Source organism: Macaca nemestrina, chromosome 4 (assembly GCF_043159975.1).
Source record: "Macaca nemestrina isolate mMacNem1 chromosome 4, mMacNem.hap1, whole genome shotgun sequence".
Lineage (NCBI taxonomy): Eukaryota > Metazoa > Chordata > Mammalia > Primates > Cercopithecidae > Macaca > Macaca nemestrina.
The window spans coordinates 146,768,138-146,782,214 of NC_092128.1; the positions used below are offsets into that span (position 1 = coordinate 146,768,138).

A 14,077-nucleotide genomic window follows, 5' to 3' on the forward strand; every position below is an offset into this window, starting at 1 on the left:
ATAGAATTTTATTATACGGGCCAATGTGCTCCTCTTTTGCCGTGAACTGGCTGTGGAGCAGTGTTCTTTTCACAGACCTGAGGCGTGTTATTAGAACTTTGTTTCTCCCAAATGCATTAAAATTGTTTCAGTCAAAATGAAACTCAGTTTCATTCTGGGCCAAGCAGCAGGCAAGCAGTTTAACTTCAGCACACATACGACAGTTTGGGTGATGGTGGCGGCTTTCTACGGGGAGATGTTAATGCATGAAGTGCCCTGCTCTAAGAGACTGTGTTAGTTGATATTTAACTACTGATTCAATCAGAACCCTAGAATCCAGAGCCCTAGAATCATAGAAGTCACAAGACTTAGAACTGGACAGTATCTTAGAGACTACCTCATGTAGCCTCTCTTCCAACGAAAACTTGTCTCCACTATGACCCTAGGAGATGACCACCCAGAACCTACCGAAATACTTCTGGTGATGGGGAACCCTCTTCTTGCAGAGAGGTCTGTTTCATTGCTAAAAACTTCTGGTCCTTAGAAATTTCTTCCCTTTGTTGAGCCATACAGAGCATTCTCGGACTTTCTTTTCTTCTCTTTCCTTATCTTCTTCTTTTTTTTTGTTGTTGAGGCAGGGTCTCACTCTGTCACCCAGACTGGAGTGCGGTGGCACAATCTCGGCTTGCTGAAGCCTTTGCCCCCCAGGTTCAAGTGATTCTCCCACCTCAGCCTTCTGAGTAGCTGGGACTACAGGCATGGGTCAGCACGCCCGGCTAATTTTTGTATTTTTAGTGGAAACGGGGTTTCACCATGCTGGCCAGTCTGGTCTCAAACTCCTGGCTTCAAGTGATCCTCCTGCCTTGGCCTCCCAAAGTACTGAAATTACAGGTGTGAGCCATCGCACCTGGCCTATATATATATTTTAAACCTCAATAGGTTCTAGGAAATAATTCAATGCCCCTTCCTAAATAAGCTATTTTGAGTGATTCTTAATTTCTGATACGAAATTCCTTCTGCCTCTCACTTTTACAACAGTGAAACTGTATTTAAAATATCTTTTCCAAAGTAGCAATTTTTGTTACATTACTGTGTTTGTGTTCTCCTTAATTTTGCCTGTGTTATTGAAAGTTTTGGGGTTACTCTTGGGAGAAGGGCCTTTTGAATCAGACTCCAGAGTTCTCAGGAACTTTTTTTTTTTTTTTTTTTTTTTGAGAAGGAGTCTCATTCTGTTACCCAGGCTGGAGTGTAGTGGCGCGATCTTGGGTCATGGCAACCTCCACCTTCTGGGCTCAAGTGATTCTCCTGACTCAGCCTCCTGACTTAGCCACCACACTCAGCTAATTTTTTCTTGTATTTTTAGTAGAGACGGGGGTTTCACCATGTTGGCCAAGCTGGTCTTGAACTCCTGACCTCAAATGATTTGCCAGTGTCAGTCTCCCAAAGTGATTACAGGCATGGGCCACCATGCCCAGCCCACAGGGATTTTTGAGATGGCATGCCCAGCAGTCCTGGTTTGCCATGCAGTCACCTGTCCAGTTTAACATGTGTCCTGGCAAAAAGTCTTGGTTTTTCCGATAAATTATATGATCTCCTTTCTTAAAGCTCAATAACCTCATCTTAGAGAGGCAACAATTAAGGTCTAGGGGAATTAAATGACTTTCACAAGGTCTCCCACAGCAAGTTGGTGACTGAGCAGGGACTGGAATTTATGACTCCTGCCTGCAATAATGGAAGTGGTTCTCCTGCCTTCTCAATCAGCTTTGGGTTTCTGGGGGACAGCTTGTGAGTTCCTGTGAACCAGATTGCGTGAGCATGTTATAAAATCAGTCCCAGCCATGATTCCAGTGAGACAAGCTAACAGCATGGGCACTGGTGCTCCCTAACCCTGAAAGAACAGTGTTAGATGATGCCTCTGTTCTTCTCTTCTCCCTTGTAGTCCTCCTAAGTCAATTTCTTTCACGTGAAAGAAACTTTTGTTTTGGTTGCGTGTGGTGGCTCATGCCTGTAATCCCAGCACTTTGGGAGGTCAAGGCGGGTGGATCACCTGAGGTCAGGAGTTTGAGACTAGCCTGGCCAACATGGTAAAACCTTGTCTCTGCTAAAACCACAAAAATTAGCTGGGCATGGTGGTGCACGCCTGTAATGCCAGCAACTTGGAAGGCTGAGACAGGAGAATCTGTTAAACCCGGGAGGTGGAGGTTGCAGTGAGCCAAGATTGCGCCATTGCACTCCAACCTAGGCAACAAGATTGAAACTCCATCTCAAAAAAAAAATAGTAAAATAAAATAAAGAAACTTTTGTTTTGTTTAAGACAGGGTACAGGGTCTCAATATATTGCCCAGGCTGGAGTGCAGTGGCCATAACTCATTGCAGCCTCAAACTCCTGGGTTCAAGCAATCCTCCTGCCTCAGCCTCCTGAGCAGCTGGGACTACAGACACACACCACTATGTCTGATTAATTTTATTATTATTATTATTGTTGTTATTTTGTAGAGAGAGGGTCTCCCTATGTTGCCAGGGCTAGTCTCAAACTCCTGGCCTCAAGCAATCCTCCCACCCTGGCCTCCTGAAGTTCTGGGATTACAGGTATGAGCCATCATGTCCAGCAAAAATAATGTTTTTTTTTTTTAATTTTTTGAGACAGGGTCTCGCTCTGTTGCCCAGGCTGGAGTGCAGTGGTACAATCTCAGCTCACTGCAACCTCCACGTCCTGGCTCAAGCCATCCTCCAGCCTTAGCCTCCTGAGTAGCTGGGACTATAGGCTCACACCATCACACTTTGCCAATTTTTTTTTTTTTTTCATTTTAGTGACATAGTCTGACTATATTGCTTAGGCTGGTCTGAAACTCCTTGGCTCAACCAATCCTCCCACACTGGCCTCCCAAAGTGTTGGGAATTTTTTTTTTTTTTTAGACGGAGTCTTGCTCTGTCACCCAGGCTGGAGTGCAGTGACCGGATCTCAGCTCACTGCAAGCTCCGCCTCCCGAGTTCATGCCCTTCTCCTGCCTCAGCCTCCCGAGTAGCTGGGACTACAGGGGCCCGCCACCTCGCCCGGCTAGTTTTTTGTATTTTTTTAGTAGAGACGGGGTTTCACCGTGTTAGCCAGGATGGTCTCGATCTCCTGACCTCGTGATCCGAAAGTGTTGGGATTTTAGGTGATTTTATTTTACAGACTTTTAACCACTTTGCAATCTCTATTTGAATAGCTTCCAAGTTTTGCATTACTCACATAACTCACATCCCAATGTACATTTTCTAAAAATGTACCTGAGTATTTTCTTACGCAAAAGTTAAAAAAGAAAACTGGCTAATGATACTAGGCAGAAGAGACGAATGACAATGGCTGGAATACAAGGTATGAATGACTAAACAATGGGAACTGAACCAGAAGAAAGGTTAGGCTCTGAGACTGAATGTTCATGGTTCACTGTGGGAGGTCCCTGGTGTGAAAGGAAAATGTGCTGGTGTCAGGGAAAGGGCAGAAGGTCTCATTTCATTAAGCAAATTTTTGTCTTCAGAGTAAAACCCTAAAAAGAAATCACTTCTTTTTGCTGATAGCTTCTTCCTCCTTGCCCTGACTTGGATTAATAAGCAGTTTGATCTCTGCTATTTGCCCACGTAGATACACACACAGCCCAATGACTGTTGGCAATTCTTGCAACTAATAGGAAAAGCAGGAAACCTCCTTCAACACATCCTTGCTTTGTATTTAGCTAGCAATTTGAAGCTGCTTTCCAAGGCTGCAGGAGGATACGGTGGTGGAGTGTAAACCAGGGAGTGCTTTCCCTGTTCCCAAGAATGTGTCTACACCTAGGACTGAAAGTGTCCTACAACATCACAAGCATGGAGACTGAAAGGAAAGAGTGTTGTGTGAGTTTCACGGGCCTTTTTAAATTTTCAAATCCATTCCAATACACGACTTGTATATATTTAGGGAACTTGGCTACTTACATGATCACTGAAGATTCTCAGACGTTCGGAGACTGGGCACAGTGACTCACGCCTGTCATCAAGGCATTTTGGGAGGCCAAAATGGAAGGATCATTTATGCCTAGGAGTTCAAGACCAGCCTGGGCAACAAAGCAAGACCCTGTCTCTATAAAAAATAAAAAATAAAAAATTAGCCAGGCATGGTGGCACATGACTGTAGTCCTAGCTACTCAGGAGGTTGAGGTGGGAGGACGCCTTGAGGCAAGGAGTTTGAAGTTGCAGTGAGCTATGATCATACCACTATCTCCAGCCTGAGTGACAGTGAGACCCCATCTCAAAAAAAAAAAAAAAAAAAAAAAAGAAAAAAGACAAAAAGACAAATCTTAATGCTTTGTTGGGCATACAGTAAGTGCCTAGTAAGCATGTATTGAGTAAGTGGATACTAAATAACAAATGCTTAATAATAAGAGTAAGGGATGAATCCTCCTTATTTGAAAAAAAATTTTTTTAGGCTGAGTGTGGTGGCTCACACCTGTAATCCTTGCACTTTGGGAGGCCGAGGTGGGTGGATCACCTGAGGTCAGGAGTTCAAGGTCAGCCTGGCCAACATGGCGAAACCCTGTCTCCATTAAAAATTTTAAAAAATTAGCTGGGTGTGGTGGTGCGCACCTGTAGTCTCGGGAGGCTGAGAGGCAGGAGAATTGCTTGAGCCTGGGAGGCAGAGGTTGCAGTGAGCTGAGATCCTGCCACTGCACTCCAGCCTGAGAGACAGAGTGACACTCTGTTTCAAAAAAAAATTTTTTTTTTAAGAGACAGGGTCTTGTTCTGTCACCCAGGCTGGAACGCAGTGCTGTGATCATAGCACACTGCAGCCTCGACCTTCTGGGCTTAAGCAATCCTCCCACCTCAGCCTCCCAAGTAGCTGTTACTATGAGCGTGCACCACCACACCCAGCTAGTTTTAAATTTTTCTTGTAGAGATGGGGTCTCACGATGTTTCCCAGGCTGGTCTCAAACTCCTGGACTCAAACAATCCTCACACTTCAGCCTCCCAAAGTGCTGGGATTGCAAGCATGAGCCACCACACCCGGCGCCAACAAGGAAAGCTTTTAGACTTGCACTGAAATATTAGCACCTCCCTAATGATGGTGAGCAGCACACACATGCTGTTCCCTGTACCTCCAGGCTGCCCCAGTGTTGCGAGCTGCAGGACTGCCCTATCTCTGTGCCTTGTCAGGGGGAATCACTGTAGTATTACCCTACTTTATTGTAAGATGTTATACCTAATGCCTCAGAAGCCAGACAGGATGTTCAGTCAACTTCCCAACAAAATCTTCAAGAGTTAGAGGACTGTCTTCAAGCCTTACTGCTAACATCACTTTCCTTGCTGTTCTGGATGGAAATGAAGATGAAACCTGTCAGAAAGTGAGTGTGGGCTATGACTAAAGCTGCTGACTGATAGAGGATAAAGGAAGAATGCAAAGATACTACTGGATCGGCTTTTCTTTAATCCTAACAGGAGATGTAGAGAAGGTCTGCGTTTCTATGCCTTGGATTTGTGTTCAGTTGGTGTGTTTTTCTGAAGATTAAAAGTGAGTTTGCATGCAGAGGAAGCATACAGTGCCACCTAAAAGTCTCCCAGAAAAAGCTTCATAAAGCGATATTCTGTCATAACAGGAAAATAGGAACCTTATACCCATACCTTGAGTTACAAAGGAAAAAGTTACTTTATTTATTGCATTCTCACTTTTATTGCTCACCAGCACAAATATTTATTTGAGAACCTACTATGTGCCAGGTGCTTTTCTGGGTAATACAAAGATTTCATCAAGGTAGACAGCACAATCTCAGGCCTGAAATTCACAGTATAGTTGAAGAGAAATGACAAGAACCTAAAAGATAAAAAACAGTCTGAAGCCAGTTGCGGTGCCTCATGCTTGTAATCCCAGCACTTTGGGAGGCCGAGGTGGATGGATCGCTTGAGCTCAGGAATTCAAGACCAGCCTGGGGCAACATGGCAAAATCCCATCTCTACAAAAAATACAAAAAAATTAGCTGGGCATCGTGGCACACACCTGTAGTTCCAGCTACTCAGGAGGCTGAAGTGGGAGGATCGCTTGAACCTGGGAGGCGGAGGTTGCAGTGAGCCATGATCGTGCCACTGCACTCCAACCTGGGTGACAGAGTGGAACCCTGTCTCAAAAAAAAAAAAAAAAAAAAAAAAAAAAAAAAAAAAAAACCACAGAGGCCACACCCAGTGGTTCATGCCTGTAATCCCAGCACTTTGGGAGGCCGAGGCGGGTGGACCACTTGAGGTCAGGAGTTTGAGACCAGCCTGGCCAACATAGTGAAACCCCATCTCTACTAAAAATACACAAAATTAGCTGGGCATGGTGGCACACGCCTGTAATCCCAGCTACCAAAGAGGCTGAGGCAGGAGAATCACTTAAACCCGGGAGGTGGAGGTTGCAGTGAGATAAGATTGTGCCACTGCACTCCTGGGTGACAAAGCGAGACTTCGTCTCAAAAAAAAACCAAATCAAACCAAAAACAAACCAATAAACAAACAAGTCTAAATGTGCATATGTTATGCAATAAATGACAATATGGGTCAATAATATTATCACAAAGCTTCACATAGAAACCTCTCCTCCTCCCTTAGGATATTTTCTTTCTGGGGGAGTGCAGCAAAGGTAGGAGCTTAATTGCTTAGAGTAATTTTGATGTTTGCACAGGAACGCATAATGATATTATTGATCCTGAATGCAAACTCCCAGCAGAAACAGTTGTGAAACCTTCTGGGAGTTTGCACCTGGCAGCCTGGTTTCCCTATTCATCAAGGAGCCAGGGAAAGAACCCCAAAGCACCTACAGCTCCCAGGATGTGGCAGCGACCCAGAGTGCTTACCAAATGGGGTGAATGATTCTAGAAGATCAAGAAAGTTTGAGTGACAGTAGACAGCAGCATCAAATGGGAAGGAGATTGCTCCTCTTATCTCTAGTCATCAAAGTGCTTCACAAATCAATATTGGAGGCTGCATTTAAAAAATTATACCATGATGGGAAATTGTCTGTGAATTGGCATGAAGAACAAAAACTTAGTTTTCTTTAAGAATCCTGGCTGGGCGCGGTGGCTTACGCCTGTAAACCCAGCACTTTGGGAGGCGGGTGGATAACGAGGTCAGGAGATCGAGACCATCCTGGCTAACAGTGAAACCCCACCTCTACTAAAAATACAAAAAATTAGCCGGGCGAGGTGGCAGGCACCTGTAGTCCCAGCTACTCAGGAGCCTGAGGCAGGAGAATGGCGTGAACCTGGGAGGTGGAGCTTGCAATGAGCTGAGATCGCACCACTGCACTCCAGCCTGGGCAACAGAGTGAGACTCTGTCTAAAAAAAAAAAAAAAAAAAAAAGAATCCTATTCAGCCAAGTGAAGTGGCTCATTCCTGTAATCCCAGCACTTTTGGAGGCTGAGGTGGGAGGATGGCTTGAGGCCAGGAGTTCATGATCAGTCTGGACAATACAGCAAGACCCTGTCTCTAAAAAAAAAAAAAAAGTGAAAGTTTAGCCAAATGTGGTGGTACGCACCTGTAGTCCCAGCTATTGGGGAGGCAGAGGTAGAAGAATTCCTTGAACCCAGGAGTTCAAGGTTGCAGTGTGCTATGATCTCGCCATTGCACTCCAGCCTAAGTGACAGAGTGAGATCCTGTCTACAAAAGTAGTAAAAGTAAAAAAAAAATTTTAAAGAATTCTATTCATTGTGAGTTTCAGGAGCTGTTATTTGGTCCTTTAATTATTTACATGAAAGCAATGAATACTCTTTTACTTACTACTACTATAAAAACAATGTAATATTTTGTAAAAGTTTTGATTGAAGTATTTTTAAAGTTTTGATTAAAGTGTTTTTAAAACACTGAAAATAACAACAGTATCTCTCAGAAAATAATGAGTTTCTTCCTGTTAGCGGTTGAATTGTTTACTCCCATAACTGAATAGTAACAGCACATCAAAGCCAGCAGTGGTAATTAAATGATTTGTGAACATAGGTTAACAAATTAGTGTATCGGGATGTGTAATTGTCTAATTAGGATTAAAAAAACTAGTCCTACCTGAAAGACTGACGAGATAACAAAACAAAATGGAATAGGTAAAAAGCATCATGCGATATATTAGGATGTATATAATAGTGTAATTTTTCTTCTTAAAACTTGAGAGGGTTACAAACATCTTTCTGATCTTACCTGCCCAAGTTGCCTGGCATGGTGGCTCACGCCTGTAATCCCAGCACTTTGGGAGGCTGAGGCGGGCAGGTCACTTCATGTCAGGAGTTAGAGACCAGCCTGGCCAACAAGGTGAAACCCCATCTCTACTGAAGATACAAAAACTAACCGGGCATGGTGGCACATGCCCGTAGTCCCAACTACTCAGGAGGCTGAGATGGGAGAATTGCTTGAACCTGGGAGGCAGAGGTTGCAGTGAGCCGAGATTGTGCCATTGTACTCCAGCCTGGGCAACAGAGCAAGTTTCCAGACTCCATTTCGAAAAAAAAAAAAGATTTTACCTGTGCAAGTTATACACACTGGCTCAACTATATTCAATCAAGGGAAGAACAACTAACCAAGTAAGTGGGGGCTTGTTACGTTTTCAGGGTGAATTGGGTGCTGTCTACATGCCCTCAATTAATTAAGATTATTTGTAGTTTTCATATGACAACCACCAGCATCCCAGGACTGTGAAGGCACCTGAGGGAAAATTCCTTTGAATTTCACTTTAGCCCGTGTAGGAACTAGATTTACAAACAAAACAAGCTAGCACGGTGACTCACGCCTCTAATCCTAGCAGTTTGGGAGGCTGAGATGGGAGAATTGCCAGAGCTTAGGAGTTCAAGACCAGCCTGGGCAATATAGTGAGACCTTAACTCTAAAACAACAACAAACAAACAAAACAAAAAATAAAAACAAAACAAAATTAGGCATGGCATGGTGGCTCACACCTGTAATTGTAGCATTTTGGGAGGCCTACGTGAGAAGATTGCTTGAGCGTAGGAGTTTGGGACTAGCCTGGGCAATATAGCAAGACCCTATCTCTAAAAAAATATAAATTATCTGGGCATGGTGGTGTGTGCCTGTAGTCCCAGCTACTTGGGAGGCGGAGGCAGGAGGATCATTTGAGTCCAGGAGTTTGAGGCTGATGTGAGCTATAATTGTGCCACTGCACACCAGCCTGGGTGACACAGTGAGACCCTATCTCTAAAAACAAAACCTGGCCAGGCACTGTGGCTCACGCCTGTAATCCCAGCACTTTGGGAGGCTGAGGCAGGCGGATTACCTGAGGTCAGGAGTTCAAGATCAGCCTGGCCAACATGGTGAAATCCCATTTGTACTAAAAACACAAAAATTAGCTGGGTGTGGTGATGTGCGCCTTTAGTTCCAGCTACTCCGGAGGCTGCAGGAGAATTGCTTGAACCTGGGAGGTGGAGGTTGTAGTGAGCTGAGATTGCACCACTGCACTCCAGCATGGGCAAGAGTGAAACTCTATCTCAAAAAGCAAAACAAAACAAAAAAACCAACCCAAAAGACTTTCTTGTTGGGAATAATCCCTAGAATTGCAGCTGGAAATTTAAATGATACTTAAAAAAAAAAACCTCATAAGCCATAGCTTACGATAATGAGACACTATATTACTCGCTTTGGTCCACTCACCTGGAGAGGATTGTCTCATTAGAGGAACTCAAGAACATTTTCCACTCTGACCTCTCTTGTGTCCTCTTCTTCCCCATCAGCTCCTCCTCTCAAAATACTGATTTGAGAACGAATGATGGTATAACAATATTTGGCCATGGCCAGGCACTATGGCTCAGTCTGTAATCCCAGCACTTTGGGAGGCCGAGGCAGGTGGATCTCTTGAGGTCAGGAGTTTGAGACCATCCTTGCCAACATGGTGAAAACCCATCTCTATAAAAATACAAAAATTAGCTGGGCATGGTGGCATGTGCCTGTAGTCCCAGCTACTTGGGAGGCTGAGGTAAGAGAATCTCTTGAACCCGGGAAACAGAGGTTGGGAGGTTGCAGTGAGCAGAAATCACACCACTGCACTCCAGCCTGGGCAACACAGCAAGATCCTGTCTCCAAAAAAAAAAAAAAAAAAAAAAAAAACTTGGCCATCTCTTTTCCTGGTAAGGAAATATTAAAGCAACAGGGGATGATTTTTGCCTAACCCCTAAAAATACTAATATCATTGCTTCAATTAAGATCAACTTTTCCTCTCTTTTTCTGTGAAAGATAAATTCCTCATTTGAAAGAAACTAAAAGGATAGATAGTAAATATTAATTAATTTAGACAAAATTATTCTGGGTGTTATGAGGTAAGGAACATTTAGAATTCTTTATCCTTATTTATTTATGTAGTAGGGTTTTGACAATATCCTGATTACTACTTTCCATGTCATAAGCTGATTTGTACTTAGGTCTTATGTTTGAAAATGCTTATGTTTGGAAACTTTTCATAGATTAACTGAATTAGCTAGAGAATTTGCTAAATCTCTTGGTCTCAACTCAACTGAAAAATCTGCTTGTCACTGAGGAATTTCAGTCTAATCTACAAATTTGTCTGACAGCATCAATAGGAAAATTTACTTGGGGCAGAGGGATAGAGGTTGAGTCTGCATATCTGAGTGCTTAGAGAGTGATGATGGTTAAATGCAGAGTCCTGCGCCCCACCCCAAGCATTTGTGTGTGTGTGTGTGAGACAGGGTCTTGCTCTGTCACCCAGGTTGGGATGCAGCTATCACAGCTCACTGCAGCCTTGACCTTCTGGGGCTCAAGTGACCCTTCTGCCTCAGCCTCCTGGACTACGGGTTCAGATACCATGCCCAGATAATTTTTAAATTTCTTATAGAGATGGGATCTCATCCTATCATCCAGGAAGGAGTGCAGTGGCATGATCATGGCTCATTGCAGTCTCTAATTCCTGGGCTCAAGTGACGCTCCTGCCTCAGCCTCTTGAGTAGTTAGGACTACGGGTGAACACCACCATGCCTGGCTACCTTTTATTATTTTTTGTAGAGATGGGGTCTCACTATGCTGCCCAGGTTGGTCTCAAACTCCTGGCCTTAAGTGATCCTCCTGCCTTGGTCTCCCAAAGCATTGGGATTACAGGTGTGAGCCACCATGTCCGGCCTGCATCCTAAGTATTCTGAATCAGTGTCTTACTTTAGGTTCTGCCAAAGCAGAGCCTTAGACAAGGATTTGAGTGCCAGGAGTTTATTTGAGAAATGATCCCAATGGCTCACTGAAAGGGGTCCGGAGAAGGGAAGCAGGGAAGGAAGGAAGGAAAAGCAATAAAGGCTGTATTAATGAGAAGGTTATTTATCACCACGGCCACTTGAGGGTCAACCCCAAGGGGACCTCCTGAGACACTGCAAGGCACCTCAGTAGTCTCTCACTGACAAACAAGGAAGCTGACGCTCCTGTTTCTCATTGGTTGACAGTTGCTGTTGGGGGCGTGGACTCCCTGATACTTCTGGCCTGCCTTGCGTGTGCACACAGCATGCTTCTGTGACCAGAGAAAATCCCCAGGCAGAAAGACACAGAGATACGAAGGTAGAAATCTCTAGTGTGCAGGGACTAGTCATGGAAGCTCCCCATAAAGGAGGGGATATGTAGGAGTTTGAGACCAGCCTAGGCAACATCATGAGACCTTGTCTCTACAAAAAATTAAATAAGATAATTAGCCAGGCATGGTGGTGGTGCATCTGTAGTTTCAGCTACTGGGAAGGCTGGAGGTAGGAGGATTGCTTGAGCCCAGGAGTTCAAGATCAGCCTGGGCAACATAGTGAGACTCCATCTCTACCAAAACAAATAAATAAATAAATAATTAGCTGGGCATGGTTGTGTGTACCTGTAGTCCTAGCTACTTGGGAGGCTGAGGTGGGAAGATGGCTTGAGCCCAGATATTCAGTGAGCCATGATCGCACCACTGCAATCCAGGGTGCACAAAAAAAAAATGGACTCTGTCTCAAAAAAAAGAGGAGAGGTTGGAGGGATATGGGTGTGATTCTGACAGCTACAATCAGAATCTCTGGCTGTGGCTGTGGGACTTGGGAACTTTGTATTTTCAACCCCAGATGATTCTGATCTTTACAAAAGCTTAAGAATCATGGCTGTGAAAGGGAATCTGAACAGGTTTCCCCCAAGCTGTGCTACTTTCAGAGAATTTGAAGTCCCCAGAATAGCAAACAGCCCTGCAGGATCTGGCCTCTTCCTACTTCTTTGGCTCCATCTCTTGATTCACATTTTTGTCTCCAAGCTCTGGCTGTAGCCATCAAATTGCTTGCAATTACCTGAAAACCAGGTGGTTTTACACTTCCGCCTCTGCTCAGAATGTTTCAGTTGCAAGTAAACTTGACTAACAGTGGCTAAAACAAATAAGGGTTTATTTTTCTAACACAGCCAACAAGTCTGGAGATGGGTAGCTGCTGACATTGGTTTTGTGGCTTAATAAGGCCAGGGTGGGAGTCGGATTCTTTTAGATTTTCCTTTGCAATTGCAAGGGCTGCTGCAGCTCCAGATACCATGTTTGTATTCAAGTCAGGAAGGGGCAGCACCAACTAAGCGAAAGCTTTCCCCAAAAAGCCCAGTAGAGTTCCCTTAATGTCTCACTGACCAGAACTGTGCCATGTGTTTACCCCAGCAGCAAAGGAGGTAAGTAAATATTTAGCTGCCAAGCTTTATAGAGGAAGCAGGAAAAGCAGATGAGGGTTGGGAAGTTTGAAATGGTGTTAGATTATCCCTTCTTCATTCTGTTTGCCTGGGGAGTACTTATTGACCTTTTTTTTTTTTTGAGACAGAGTCTCACTCTGTTGCCCAGGTTGGAGTGCAGTGGTGTGATCTCGGCTCACTGCAAGCTCCGCCTCCTGGTTCACACCATTCTCCTGCCTCAGCCTCCCTAGTAGCTGGGACTACAGGCGCCCACCACCATGACCAACTAATTTTGTTTTTGTATTTTTAGTAGAGACGAGGTTTCACCTCATTAGCCAGGATGGTCTCGATCTCCTGACCTCGTGATCTGCCCCTCCTCAGACAAATACTTACTGAACTTTTAAGATTTACTTTCCCTAATATTTTATTTTGAAAACTTATACACTTTCAGAAAAATTGAAAGAGTTGTACAGTATACACCTACATACCCTCTACCTAAATTCTATTATCAACATTTTACTATATTTGATTTATTTATATATGTATTTATTTTTTGTCATTATTTTTAGAGACACCCAGGCTGGAGTGCCGTGGCATGATCTCTGCTCACTGCAACCCCTGTCTGCTGGATTCAAGTGATTTCCATGCCTCAGCCTCCCGAGCAGCTGGAACTACAGGTGCACGCCACCACACCCAGTGAATTTTTGTGTTTTTTGTGGAGATGGGGTTTCATCATGTTGGCCAGGCTGGCCTTGAACTCCTGACCTCAGGTGATCCGCCCGCCTCAGCCTCCCAAAGTGCCGGGATTACAGGACTAAGCCACTATGCCTGGCCTAGTGCTCTTTTCTTAAGTAAAATTTATATACTCTCAGGCAAGGAACTCTGTGGTGACAATACATGCTCAGGTGTTAACTGGTCACTTGAGATGGTGCCGGTAAGAGTTCCTGGGGTGGTTTACATTTTAACTGGGGAATCGTATCTGTCATACACCGTGAGTGGAGCCTGCCCTGCTCTGCTTCCAGGCAGTTTGCATTTCTCCCCAATCCAGATGCTATTCCTGGTTGCCCATTAAGAGGGAGTTCCATCCCACATTGCCTCTGACTGCCAGGGCCTGTTTTGGTAGAGCTTCATTTCATCTTCGTGTTGTTCACCGCATGGAGATATAAATCCCAAAGTCAGACGCTTCTGAGAAAAGATAGCTCTCTCCAAAAGAAGAGCTGTTTCTTGGCTACTCCCTGTAAGACTGGTTTTCCTTTCTCTAGGCACCATCCCTCCTCCTGTCATCTTCTTTTATTATTATTTTTTTGAGATAAGGTCTCCCTCTGTTGCCCAGGTTGCAGGGCAGCCTCAAAATCCCGGTCTCAAGTGATCCTCCCACCTCAGCCTCCTGAGTAGCTATGACTACATGTGTGCACCACCACACCCAGCTATTTTTTGAAAATTTTTTTGTAGAAATGGGATCTCCCTA

The 14,077-nt window shown here is 44.4% G+C and overlaps 1 long non-coding RNA gene across 2 annotated transcripts in view; it reads left to right on the forward strand.

Annotated features, from left to right (window-relative positions):
- The first annotated feature begins 366 nt into the window (after positions 1–366).
- LOC139362578 (uncharacterized) overlaps positions 367–14,077 on the forward strand; it is a 30,489-nt gene continuing 16,778 nt past the window's right edge. For both annotated transcript variants that reach the window (XR_011621719.1, XR_011621720.1), the window contains exons 1-2: positions 367–489; positions 3,696–3,852. This is a non-coding gene — a long non-coding RNA (uncharacterized lncRNA). The remainder of the gene's footprint in view (positions 490–3,695; positions 3,853–14,077) is intronic.